Below are 14790 nucleotides of genomic sequence, written 5' to 3' on the forward strand. Positions count from 1 at the left end.
TATATATATATATATATATATATATATGCTTCTACAAGAAGGGTAGACACTCTCAAGCCCCAAATGAGGTTCGACACACTAGTAATGCTTCTGGCAGATTATGTTTGTGGCTTAGTCATTCTTTCTGGGCCTTTATAACACGGACTATGCTCCCTTCGTCTCTGCCTGTCACCAAAAGTGTCCCTTTGCCTTCTTGGTTCCTTGGGCTGACAGATCCTGACTTGCTCAGAGGCAAGAACTGCAGGAAGCCTCAGGAATTCAATTTCCCATCCTTCAGAAGCTTGCGGTAAATAAGTGCCAGGACTCAAGTTGGAAAAGCACTCCATTAAAGCAATAATGACAAGTGTTGGAAATGCTGCTAGTAGTGGAGACACGTTACAAGTTGTTCTCCCTTTCAGCAAATGTTAGAAAGGGGTTTTTCATTATTTTTAATTTCTGCGTTCACTGAGAAAATGTAATTACAAATTACCTTATGGCTTTTTGCAGTATACATCTTCTAAAAACCTTCTATCATCAGTCCAGAGTGTCTGCGGCAAAGTCTTGCTGAAAAGCCATTGGATGGAAATCATTCAGAAAAGTGAGACCTAGGAATCCCACTGCTGTGAGAGGGCTACAGTCTACCTTTGGCAAGTTATCACAGCATCTCCTTTCCTACAGATAGGAGCAAGGTTTACCTTCCCTTGCATGAAGGTAGTTCATATAAAGGTGGCTAGATTTCTCTTCCTTGCATGTCTTTCAAATCCAAGTACGTTTATATTGCTTTCCTAACAATAGAGTCCACGCTGAGTTCAGAACATTCTTACTGATTCCTTTGATAGTTTCAACAAAATCTCTCTTGTCCATCTGTGTGTGTGTGTGTGTGTGTGTGTGTGCATGTGTGTGTGTTTCTATCTGTCCCTAATGTGAAAGTGAATGGAATGGAGTCATACTAATATAATTATATTTCTCTTTGTTTTTTACTTAGTTCTTTGAAAAGTAAAAAATTCTAAGGAAGAAACTCTTTGAAGGAGCCAAACTTATTTGAAACTCCACAGAATGCTTAACCTTGACTGAGTAGAACATCTCAATTGCAGGAAGATGTAATGCTGTAAGTCATGAGTCAGAATTATCTTATGTTCATTTCAATCCTTTTAAATAATCTTGTTTTGTCAACCACTGTATCTGATTTCACAACCCTCTGACTTTAGATTAAATTATTGGAATATGGTGTTGTGCTGGCATACCAAAACTCTACCCAACCATAATTCTAAGATGTAAGAAAGACATTAGGACTGACCATGCATTTGGAAGCACTGGTCTGTGACAGTACTGACATCTGAAAGATTTTAAAGGTTTGATTCAACCACACACTAAGTACTTTTCCCACAGACATCAGAATGACCTCTAATCCAAAACAGTTATAGCTCTATGATACTGGAAATAGTGTTTGCCTCTTATAAACAATGGCTCAGGCTAAGGCTTTCACAACCATAGATACCAACCAAACACCTGGGATGTTTGCTATATAGTCAGGTTAATGCAATTCGCTCCTCAAGTTACTTTCTGGGCTAGCTCTCAGGCCCCAAGGAAACTAGTTTATTCTATTGCTCGGAGCCCTGCAAATGATGAAGATAATCAGCCAGATGAAGAAGTGTGTCTGGCATGGGGAATGGGAAGTGTGTGACATTCCTCTCCTCTGCTGCTGCAATGAGAAGAGTCTCAAATACAATCCTTTGGGTATTAATGGCGATTTCACTCTCTAGAAAGGACAAAATGCCTAATTGGCTGTTGGTGAGCAACTAAACCTTCAACAATGCTGCTCTCCCTAGAGGTCCCTGGTTGAGGACAAAAGCTTAAACCCTCTAATTATATAAGTAGTTTCCTTGGCAACCTATCTCTATCCTACATTATCCAGCCTCCTTCATGAGAAGAGCAGATAGATATTCGTGTAATATTAGAAAGTCTTAAGAGTTACCAGCTCTGAGTTAGGCACTCAAGCAATCGTAGTAGTTTTTAACATTCTGTATTAGAAATTTTAGCAAAACAAAAATGAAAAAAATACTTTCAATTTTATTAGTATTCCTCTCTCAAGAAACAACATTGGAATGCACTATGCATTTGTTAGTACTGATGTCAAAGATGCGTGTGTGTGTGTGTGTGTGTGTGTGTGTGTGTGTGTTTGAGCTTATATGTGTATTTGTTATGCCGAACTTGAAAACTTAAAAAAATAAATCAGTAAGTAGAATTAAGGAGATCCTAAATCTTCCCATCTCAACAAACATCTATAGTGTTAGAGTAGCAATCTGTGAACCTTGGAATTCACGCTTTTACTGTCAAAACATTTTTATGAATTTATTCAATACCAAAATAATGAAAAATCCCTGACTGTTAAAATTAGCTTTCTATCTTCTTTCAACACTCAAGTATCCATTAAAACATATTTAGATTTTAGTGGGTAGGATCTTTGTATCTATCATAGGCTGGCCTTGATACATGATGTTCCTCACTTCTTTCTCAGGCAGACATGTGCCACCATATCTATCACCAACTTAATTTCTTGTCTTATTAGTCCACGCAAACACACACACACACACACACACACACACACACACACACACATCATATAATACAATTTCTTTTAGGGACTTGGTGTATCCTAGTTACCTCCCCATTCTTCATTCTCTTATTTTCTTCACATCTTTTTCAGCTCATCTTTTCTCGCAAATCTCTTTTGATATTCAATACAAATTGTTTTGTTTGTGTCCCCTTAGAGTTTTGTCTCGGCTATCTCTGTGACCAAGGATATGATATGAACCATCTCCTAGAGACTGTGTGCTCACTACTGACTACATGGCTATAATGTCTTCCTTCCTCTCATAATCCATTAGTTAACAATAGTTAAAGAGTGAGTGGTAGATTTTCGTGAGTCTCTCCTTGATCCATAGCTCATTGTTTGGGTCTCAACTTTCATGACCCCTCTGCCTTTATGCATAGCTGCTGAGTTAACGATAGCCATGAGCTCAGAAGATCATTTATTCCCCAGTTCTTTTCTCTGCTTTTCAGCTCTTATATTCTTTAGTTTACAGAGATGTCTGTGCAGATCGGAGTGCTTTTTCAGCCTGGTTCAGCATTCAGAAACAAATCAGTAGTGAAAAAAACTGAAAGCAAAAAAGTAATAAACCCAAGTGACTGTTCTATACAACAGACTAATCAAAACTGATATGATTTTCAGGTGGGATTTGTGTTTATTTCTCTTTTACCCAATAAAACATAACCAAACAAAGATAATTAGATGGTGACTGTGTCACTGTGAATTTACCTAATTACTTAATTAACTAGTTAGTTCTAGGGACTGAATCCAGTGCCTTGCCCATACTAGCCAATTAATCTATCTCTAGGGAATTGACTTAGACCCAAGAATCTATTCCTAAGAAACAAAATAAACTCAGTATTGGAAACCCCGTGAAAGAAACCACAATTTATTAATAATAAAATGAAGTTCTAGAACCCTTACTATATCCTACTGTTTCTATGTCAGAAGTCTCACTCTGTGTGACAAGATATACTTCACTGAATCTCTCTGTTCAACACTGAGCTCTGATGACTGTCCACCATTCACAAAGGCCACAACAAAATTTAACAATCACATAGAATAAACATATTCAATTTCTGTACCCAGAAAATTCCATACAAATTCAGTGACTAACAAAGGGAATTTAATGGTGGGTATGTATAGATTTGGGATCTAGAAACAAGTTGTTTAAAGAGGGTCTTTTAAAGCAAAGCTGCACATTGCGTTTGGTTAGATTATAGCATAGGGTTTGTGATTTAAAGTTGGCATGTACAATGAACTTTGGGTATTAAAAACCTTCATTTAGAAATTAGTCTATCTCCAAATTACTATGATTTTTAATATGTTCAAGTACACAAGTTTCTTGCCAGTATAAATTGATTCACAAGCAAGAGGAAAATTGTTTTTTCACTCATTCTCATCAAGAACTTTCTGGAAGTAATTCCTATGATGTGGGAGATCACTAGAGGATTTTTTTGTGGTGCACAGTAATGGTGAGTTTAAAGAGTTTGTCAGTTATTGAAATTCATCAATTTAAAGAGGGAGTCTTATTATGCTCTCTTCAGACTTACTTAGTAATTTCATTTACTTATTAGAATGGGCTAAAAAGTGACATATCAACTACAACTTCTTCCAGACTCTCTTTCTTGGGACTCTAACTTTGTCTACTGATAAATGCATTGTAAAGACAGCTAAGGACACCAGGAAGGCTGTGATGTCAAGACTCTCAGTCTCTGTCAGTGTTGGAGTTCTCATTTGAGACACAGGCACTGGGTCAAACATTCCCTGTCGTAATAGACTCAATTTTGATGCATAATCCTGAATGTTTTACACTGTGTTTAACAAAAAAAGTGTTCTATCATGTACAAAAATGTAGTATACATATATATATATGTATACATATAATTTGATATATTAGAATTCTTATTTAAAAATATTATTTAAAGATGTGTACCATTTGTTTATGCTGTGGAATATTTGTTTAAAGATTCACAGATGTGCTGCATTCCTTTATACTGCATTTTCTTATTGCTGTGAAGCTGTGTTATCTTGCCTGTCTAAAATTCTTGATTGTTTAAAAAGAGCTGAATGTCTAATAGCAAGGCAGGAGAAAGAATAGGTGGAACTGCAAGGCAGAGAAAATAAATAACAGGAGAAATTTGACAGGACAAATCAAGGAGCAAAAAGACAAAAAGAGGATGCTAGGGCCCAGCTACCCAGGTGCACGACAAGCCAGGGAATAAGAAATAAAGAAATACAGAAACAGAGAAAGGTAAAACCCAAAAGGTATTAAGTATATTGGATAATTTAAGTTAAGAAATGGTGATTAAAAATAAGCTAAGCTAAGGCTAGACATTTATAAAAAAGAATCAGCCTCTGTGTGATTTACTTGGGAGATGGGTGGTGGGTCCCCCAAAGAGTTAAAGGAGTTAAAGACTAAAAATGACCAACTACAAATTTTTAAGCGGATATATAATTTGCTAAAAAAGCTATAAATCCCCTAATAGACACTTAAAATTAATATGTATAGCAGCTGCTTTCTAAATTATAGTGGCATATAGTCTTTTAAACTAAACAGAGCACAAAATATATTAATCTAAGAATGGTCATGTACTTTCTAAAGTATAATGTGACTCTATTTTTCTAAAGAAACATATAAAAATTAATGAAGGGACAGAGGGTAACATTTCCAAGATTATTGCTACAGAATATGTTTTAAATCAATAAACAATAATATGAAAATATGGATTTGTTTGATTATTTCAATGGGGAATTATTGAAAATTAATTGGGGTACGATGACAGATTTTGTTCTGTATTTCTCAAGGACTTCTAATAGACTTATAGCCCCTTCCAGTTACCTCAAGAAGAAATCCTGACAAAATGGGAAAGTATTTGGAAAAGTCATAGGTAAATATGAAAGTACTTATTGAACAAAAAATGCATAAGCATTTCAATAAGAAAATACAGGAGACATGTAAGATAAAATGACATAATTGATAAATATTTTAATAATAACTTTAGGGCAAAAGGTCAAAGATTATTTCCGGGTTTTAAAACTCACCCAAACCCATCATTCTCTGAATTCAAAGCCTGCCGCTCCACAATCTCAAAGCTCAAAAATCCACCAATACCTAAACTCAAAATCCCACCATTGTCTGAGTTTGAAATCCCACATATCCCTGGGATTGATCCAAGCTCAGAACTTGAAATTCTTCCAATCCTGAACCTGGTAATGCCACCGCCCCCCCGCCCCCCCCAGATATCTCTACCCTGAAAAAATCATATATAAAGCCTGACTCCCTCTCAGTTTCTTACTTTTTCTCATCTGGGCAGAAACAAACACTCTCGTGTGCATCTCCCAATACATCTCTTGTATGAAGATGTTGTATGATATGGCATGGCTCATGACTGTCAGGATATATTTATCTTCAGAGTTACAAAAATTCACTGGGGAAATCTTTCCCCTAATAGCTGTAACCCATACAGTCACCTTAGAAGTTGGGGAGAATTTCAACAATTAAACCTAAACGAACCAATGAGTGTTCATTTTGTTTTGATATTAATATGTATATTGCTTCAAAAGAATATATTGATTTCATTCCTAAAAAGTTTTGTGACAGACAAAAAATACTACAGTCTTGAATTTTTAATCAGAATTTTATAATTTTTTAGTGCTTTTAAATAATTAGACAATATCAAAGGCACAGCAGAAATTTATACAAAGTTTATTTGTAAATTAGGAAAAAATTTGTTCACAGAGAGTCCCCTCTGTGAGCTGTGATTACCATTAATGAATAAAGAAACTGCTTTGGACCTATAGCAAGGCAGGAAATGATGGAACTGAATGCTTGGAGGAAGTAGGGCAGAGTCAGAGAGACACCATGGAGCCGCCATAGTCAGACATGCCGAATCTTATTGTAAGTCTCTGCCTCATGGCGATATAAGGATTAATAGAAATGGACTAAATTAATATAAGAGTTAACCAATAAGAAGCTAGAACTAATGGGCCAAGCAATGTTTTAATTAATACAGTTTCTGTGCAGTTGTTTTGGGTCTAAGCTAATGGGGTGGCCTAGACAAACAAGCGGCCTCTCCTTGCAACATTTATATGAGCAAATGTAGAAAAAATTTGGCAAATTCTTCTTTATGTATACAGGAGAATAGTATAGCTACTAAAAACATGTTATTTTCACTTCAGTCTAATATTCAAAATATAATAAACACATGCACACAGCAATGCAATGTATTTTTCATGGAATAATATATATCTAATATATATGCATGAAGGAACAACTTTCCATTGGAGGCACTGGGTGAGGGTGCCTATAAAATGCCCTTAAACATTTATTTAAAAAATTCCTTTTTTAAAAACTGAATTCTATAATGGTAAACAGAAAAATTTTAGATGTTCTAAAAGTTGTACAAATTTAGGGAAATAAAAACTATGCTAATAACTATGTTCTAAAAGATGTACAAATTTAGGGAAATAAAAACAATGCTAACAACCATTAAGGATTTCAGAGTCAGACATCTTTTGAACAAAATTCAGCAGCATAAACCTGAGTTTACAAATTAATTGACTTACTTGTTTTCAGTGAGCTATTATTTCCCAATAATTTCTAAAATAAGCAGATACATAGATGAGGATGGAACTTAGTGGCAAGTCAAATGATTTACTGTACTCAGCATGAAATTGTTTTCAATGATACTTGTGGGGTTAGAAAGTACTTCAAAGTTTACTTTATAGTTTTGTCATAAAGCGTTATAAATAAGGAAAGCCAAAAGCAATGTTTTACTGTGATTTATTTGTATATCTTAATGTGCTTGGAATAAAAACAACTTTCTTTTAGCTGATCAAGTCTGTTTGGAGTTTCTTATTAAGGTGGCAGAACTTAACCTGTGAATTTTTATAGAGGCCTGGGGACACACACAGCAAGATCTAACTTTTCTTCTGGGTAAAAATACATGTTTCTCTGTATGTGAAAGTTTGCTTTTTGTTTGTCATAAGAAATCCCCTGGTGAGGTGAGTTTTCTGAAACAAAAATTTTGGAAAACATGTGCCTGGAGAAAATGGAAAGCAACATAATGAGAAATGAACACCTGAAAATACACCCATTGTCCATATTATAATAACTGTTTTCTCTTTGAAGAAGATGATAAAGTTTTGCTGAAGTACACTTGGATATGGATATGAATCTAGTTCTGCCTTCACATTTTGATAGTATCTATGACTCTTAGACCATGCTAAATTTAAAACTCTTGATTGTATCCTCCTTCCTAAATTATTGGCTGAGTACATGGTAATACCACTCTGAATCCAATTCCCTGCATAATATATAATCTGAGACTTCACTGTATATGTCCACAATCTATAAAAGACATGTTTTAAACCTTGTCAGGTTTTATTTTTAGTTTCAGGGATTATCTTACTTTTGTCTCTTCTGCAGTGATAAGTTTATAATGCACACCACCACCCAGGTATTTTGTGTTGTTTCTGTGGTTCCAAACTAATTTTCAGAATGAGCTGTCTCCAGACCCTTAATGTAACATTTTCAGTATAATGTGATTGTAGATTCTAAAATATCCTAAGATAGCAATGAAGTTTTCATCTAAATATGCTCATGAAATATTAGTGGCAATGTTCAACTTTTTATCATCTAGGATATCAAATTCCTAAAATAAGAAAAGAAATATGTAATCTTGTACTTTAATACTTTTTCTATCTTTTGCTTTTTTCATTGATTTGTTTCCACTGTAGAACTTTATTGAAGAGTGCAATCATGGTAAGAAAATCATTATACATATTCTAAACTGAAGTTTGTAATTCTAAAAACAATCCTCATTATTGCAGAATTGTAAAACTTGAATCTAGCCACCACCAACATAGTAAATGAAAACACGAGTTAGGGCTGAAGTATAGAAAATTGATGATTTATGAAATAGTGTTAATTTATTGTTAAAATCTGTTTCACTGATGAAACCAGGTGCAGGTCTCATAGCCAAACATTAAATGGAGCCTGGGAAATATAGCTGAAGAGGAAGGATTGTAGGAGTCAATGGAGTCAAGAACATTGCAAGAAACCCACAGAATCAACTAACCTAAGTTCCTAAGGGCTCACAGAATCTAAACTGATAACCAGGGAGCATGCATAAACTAGCATATGCCCTTTGTGTATATGTGACAGCTATGTAGCTTGGCCTTCGTGTGGGACTCATTAACAAGGGTAATAGGGGCTCCTTTTGACTTTTTTTAATTGGCTTTTGGGATTGTATTTCTCATATCGGATTGCCTCTTCCAGCCTTAGTAGAAAGGTAGGTTCTTAGTCTTACTGCAACTTGATATGTTATGTTTTGTTGATACGCATGGGAGGCTTGCTCTTTTCTGAATAGAAATTGAAGAAGAGTGGATTCCTGGGGAAGTGAAGGGTAATGTAGAGGGAGGGACTGGGGAAGAGGAGGGAAGGAAGTGGGGGGAAATAGCAGTCATCATATAGAAGTAAATAAATAAATAACAAAGGAATGTAAATAAAAATTAAATGTATAGATAATGAAGAGAACAAAACCCTCATATCAACTTCAGGACTCCATGTGCACAGGGATACGTGTGTATATGTACTTACACATAAACCCAAACATATATGAACATGCACATACAAAAAAATGAGAGGATTGCATAATATAAAATTATCCCATGACTCATCCTTCTATGCCAGGAACATGAAACCTGTCCATCCTCCAGAGAGTAAATGTTTTCCACTCCTCATTTCCATTCCTCAACTGTGATAGAGGATACTAACTGTCAAGGAGAGAAAGGACTGCTTGTTTTGATTTGACTTTGTTGGGAATTTGCATCGTTAGAGAGCTTCCATTAGGAAAAATTCCTAACATACTCTTTGGCTTTTTAATTATTTTGTATGTTTGCCTAAAAGTTTGAGGAAAGAGCATATTCTAAATAATATAATTTGATTAAAAGTTTGAGGCTGTATGCGCCTGATCTGATGCTTGGTAAAATACTCAGGTTTAGTTTGTTAACATCACCCAAGATCTCATTCATCAATTTGAGATAAGAATTAAGTTGATCATAATTTTGAATATGAAAGGGTAGATTTATAGTCAATAAAGTATTTCTATTTAATAATGATAGCTTAAATAGGATCCTAATACCCACATAAGAAACTGGGTGTGGTACATATATTTTTATTCCCAGTGCTGGGTAGACAGTCAAGGATAATAGGATGGTCACCTTAGGAGCCTCAGCAGTGAGTTCCAGATCTCAGTTAGGAATCATGTCTCAAAATTAAAAGTGAATGACTTCTGATAGTGAGATCTGACCTTTCCATCCATGAACATACAATTCATCCCCATGCATGTGTCCCATCACATACACAAACATGTATACCCATATACACACACAATACACTTAATATCTGTTATTTCTTTGATACAAGCTTTTTAGTGAAAATAATGATGTTTATATGATTTATAACATCCTGTTAAATACAATCAATTATCATTTGCAGTGTTCAACAGCCTCATTTGTAATGTTCTGGCTTGTTTACTTAAAAAATAATGTCAATAATTCAATATATTTGATTAATATAATTTATGACCTTCAAATTATGACTTTACCATACAATTTTTTTACACTATTATGCAGCATGGATTAATACTTTTTTCACAACCACTAACCATTTTCTCTTCCGTTCAATCTGATTCCCAAAGTAGAAGTTATTATGCTATATTTTTTTTGTTCCAGTGATAATTTTCTGGGTAGAAATTCAGTCACAGTTATTGGCTTCAAGCTCTTCCTATGCAATGGTAAAAAGACTGCAAAATTTTATCAATTTAAATGGATAAGTGATTGTTGCTGTCTCACAGTACACGTACCACGTTACTGATGGGTTTCTGTCTAACCTTCCCTTTACATTCAAGATCATGATTAAAAGAACTGTCTACAATCCCAACATGTTTAAAACATAATGTGAATTTGCAATTCTTATCCGATATGTTGAAGATAAAGAAAACATCATGTCTAAACGTGGGCAGCATTTAGTAACTTGAATAGTGGGGTAAAGTTCCTTCTCTAATAGCGTATCTTATGTGATAACAACTTTTCCACCAAGTGTTTAAAATCGAGGATGAAATGTGATAGCTAGCCACTTGGGGCCACGACAGAGACAAAGACTGCAAAATCTTCTGTGCCCAAGGTACGAAAGGAAAGAGAATTATGTTCTGATGACCCTGGCATTCTATCTGCTGTGTTGTGAAAGGTTTGTCAGTATATGAAGAGTGTGAGTGAAGAAAGTTCTTTGAGAAATTCAAAGCAAGGAAATTGTAAGTTTTTACAAACAAAATACAAAAACATGATCACAATATATATGTTTGTTTGTTTTTTTTTTTTTTCAAGATAGGGTTTCTATATAGCTTTGGAGCCTGTCCTGGAATTTGCTCTGTAGACCAGACTGGTGTCAAATTCACAGAGTTCTCCCTGTCTCTGCCTCTTGAGTGCTGGAATTATAGGCGTGTGCTGAAACCGCTTAGCAGTCATATAGGTTAAGACAGATTATACAGCCTATGGAGAAAGAAAAATAAGCAGAATGAAGGTTGAGCACTGCCATAATGCTTGATTCATTTCCTCTCCCACTAAAGTTTGTCCTTGGGTTCAGGGACATCATTTAGGGTTAGAGGGCAGGGTCCCTCTGTTAATGGAGATAACAAAACAATTTCTATCTGTATTTAGATTTGATATAGGAAAATTTTAATTGATAAGTAATTAAGCTGAAGAGAACAACTGAGCAATTCCCAATCAAATTGATGATGAATATCTTTCTTAAAAACATCTCACAACCTGGTCTTTCTGTTCCCTAAAATATATCTAATTGTGGCTTCCTATGATGATAATTCATTTTGCTGCAATGTCATTTCTTACATTCTCCTCGGAAAGGACTGCTGTGATTAGGGAAGCATACCATAATATAAAGTTTCTGTTTCAGCTAATTGGATGATTTACAAAGACTGCACTGGATATGAAATGCTTGCGTGGTGGGTTTTTTTACATGCTAACTGCTAAGAGGAAATACTATCAAATCACCCGGGGATGCTGCTATTCACAGAACCGCTCACCATGCTCAAACTGCTTTGTGTGGTAGGCTGACCTAGAATGAAAGAAGATGAGTTGAATATTTCATGCTGTGCTGGAATGTATAATTCATGATCAAATTCTTCAAAAAGAAATAGATAAGAACTGAAAGCTATAAATGAAATATTTTTATACTTAACAGAGACCCACTCCGTAAAGATCTTTTAAGTTTGACTTTCACTGATATGAAGAATTATGAAAAACAACAGGCCACTAAAAAAAGAATCCAAAGAAACAGAGGGGAAAGTAGAAAAGAAAAATAAGTAACCAGAAAAATAGATAACTCTCCCAGTAAGTACAGAAATAATTTACTCTGTGATCATTTATGAAAATTATAGCAATTTTTGAAGATGCTGGAAAATCTGTCCATTGCCTTTGTCCATTGCATGTGGTCAGGCTTTCAGAAGTGGTCATCCCAAGTATCTTCTAAAAATGAGAAGTAACCACAGACAGTTCGTTCAGACACTTAATTATTAATTTGTCGACAATAAATTACTGGTGCAATTTATTGTGATGGCACTGGGTAGAACCCCAGCTATGCCAGAAGAGCACTATACCACTGAATTATCTTTCAAGACCAATTATAAAATCCTTTATTGCATACCTATAATTTTCTTAGATTGATGCTTAATGTGATTGAGGCATGGAACTTATAAATCCACTGGCTATATAGTTTATCATCCAAGCTAAGTCACTTTGTTCTATGAAAGGGGATATTGTAAAGAGACTGGTTTAAAAATGAGGTTGCCTCTAATAAACAAGATATACAAGTTATTATAGTTATTAATATTGACCTTCTTTATATTTTATTTAGACAATTTGTTTTCTTTTTCATTTATTTTACAAACTAACTGAAGCCCTCCTTCCCACTTTTCCTGTAGTTTTCTTGGAATAGGATTAGACAAAGTTCTAAATGCTGTTCATTTCTTTTTTTAAATTTTGGTCATTTAATCTGGGGATAAAATTTCATTTGTACCTGAATCAGTGGAGATGTGGGTCTAATATAATTCCATGTGAAATATACCATGAGCTAAAAATGACCTGACTTTCACTTTACTTAACTATGTTTGCTTGTAGACTTGCTGGTTGGAAATCCCTGGGTAAGACAAAGGACTTTATTATCTACATTTTTCAGATACTTTTTGTTCTTGTCTGTTTCTCATGGTCTCTCGATCTGGTAGCCTGAATGTGTTGTTACACATGCAAAGGTGTTTTATGCCACTGAGTAGCAACAAAACCCTACACTGTGTTTGTTTGTTTAGATTTTTAGTTTTATTTGTGAGTGTGCATACATGACTGGATATTTGCTTGATAACAATGTGCAAGCATGGAGACCATAGGACAGGGTTTTTTTCTGATGCTGGACTTACAGATGAGTTTAAGCAGATCATTTTGGATGCTGGGAACATAATTTGAGTCCTCTGTAAGATACATAAGAGCTCTTATGTGCTGACCCTCATTTTTTTTTGGTTTTGTTTTGTTTTATGAAATCTGTTGCTAGCATAAAAGGAAGAAAGGCTTCATTTATTTTGGCTTATAATTCAAGGGGCACATTCTATTGTGGCAGGGAAGGAAGAAGGGGTGTGGATGGTTATCTGATCACACAATGGTGTTCACCTGCCCATGCATCAGACCAAGGGAACCTTTGCAACCATCTATAAAGACAATATAGCAAAGGAGTGCTACTGCCCTGCAGAGGAAAGAGACAGAAACATGGCTATATCTGGCTTGGTCTTAGAACAGGGTCATTGTTTCCCTGGGGAAAAATAAGATTTTTTCCTTCATATTGTCTGGATTTTATGTGTGATTTAATTGAAAATTTGTAATCTCCAAATATGTAATAATTCTGTCTTCAAATTTTCCTTTAGGCATGGGATAAAACCGGACTCTCTGAACATGGCGAACAATGAGGGCTGATGAGAAGCCAAGGACAATGGCATGGGGTTTTGATCCTACTTCATGTTCTGGCTTTGTGGGAGCCTAGCCAGTTTGGATGTTCACCTTCCTAGACCTGGACGGAGGGGGGAGGACCTTAGACTTTCCACAGGGCAGGGAACCCTGACTGCTCTTTGGACTGGAGAGGGAAAGGAGTGGGAGGAGGAGGAGAAGGGTGGGAGGAGGGGGAGGGAAATGGGAGGCTGGGAGGAGGCGGAAACTTTTTTTTCCTTTTCTCAATAAAAAAATAAATTAAAAAAATTCCTTTAACTTGCTTTTGTTTAGCAGACTTACTTAGAACTACCAAAATGCAAATGTCCTAGAAAATAAACCTGCCTATAACTTTCCTGACCATAAAATGCTGATAGTTTATAAAGAAACAGAGGCACTATTCATAGACTGTGCAGAATTTTTTTGCTTTTTCTAGAAAAAATAATCACTCATATTCTGCCAAAGAGGAATTGGTTTTCTTATCTCTGGATCCTTTGTGTTTCACAGTAAACTCTGAGAAACCAGCTTTTTCCACTGCTTTTTTTTTTTTTTTACCTGAGGCTTTTGCACTTCTGAGAGAACAGCAAAGACTGGGAAGTTCTTCAAACAATAGCTTTAGCTGTCTGGTTTAGTTCTGAGTTTTCACTGTGAGACATTTCATGAAAAATGCACTGGGTATTGTTAGAAACATGTTTTGGAGCTGATAGAGCTAGCATATATATTCATATGCAAAATTCCTGTGGCTCCTTTGCCTGTGTGAGTGTATATCAGTGTATACATGCCCCACTGAGGTTCTTCGTTAAATGTTGTTACCATGAGGTAGAATTCAAGGAAGGTTGGATCACTTGAGTCCTTGTCAAATCTAAATGTCAGTACAGATTATTCTCCACTTTAAATAAAAATGCCTAACTACCAGGTTTCAAGACCAGTCTACATTATAAAGTGATGGATATCACAGAAGGAATAAATCAAAGCCTTCCAGATTTCCTCCCTCAGACAACATTACCAAAAAATATACAGGATTTCTTTTTTTTTGCAGATGTATACTAGGTTTTAAAAAGACAAGCCAATATTTAATTTTAAAGCTTCAATTCTGAGGTAACTTTTAATAAGTCTATTATTTCTGCCTAAATTCATCCAGCAAGAATGAATTATGTATTTCTGAAAGAAAT

The sequence above is a fragment of the Microtus ochrogaster genome, chromosome 1 (assembly GCF_000317375.1).
Source record: "Microtus ochrogaster isolate Prairie Vole_2 chromosome 1, MicOch1.0, whole genome shotgun sequence".
NCBI classification, from domain to species: Eukaryota; Metazoa; Chordata; class Mammalia; order Rodentia; family Cricetidae; genus Microtus; species Microtus ochrogaster.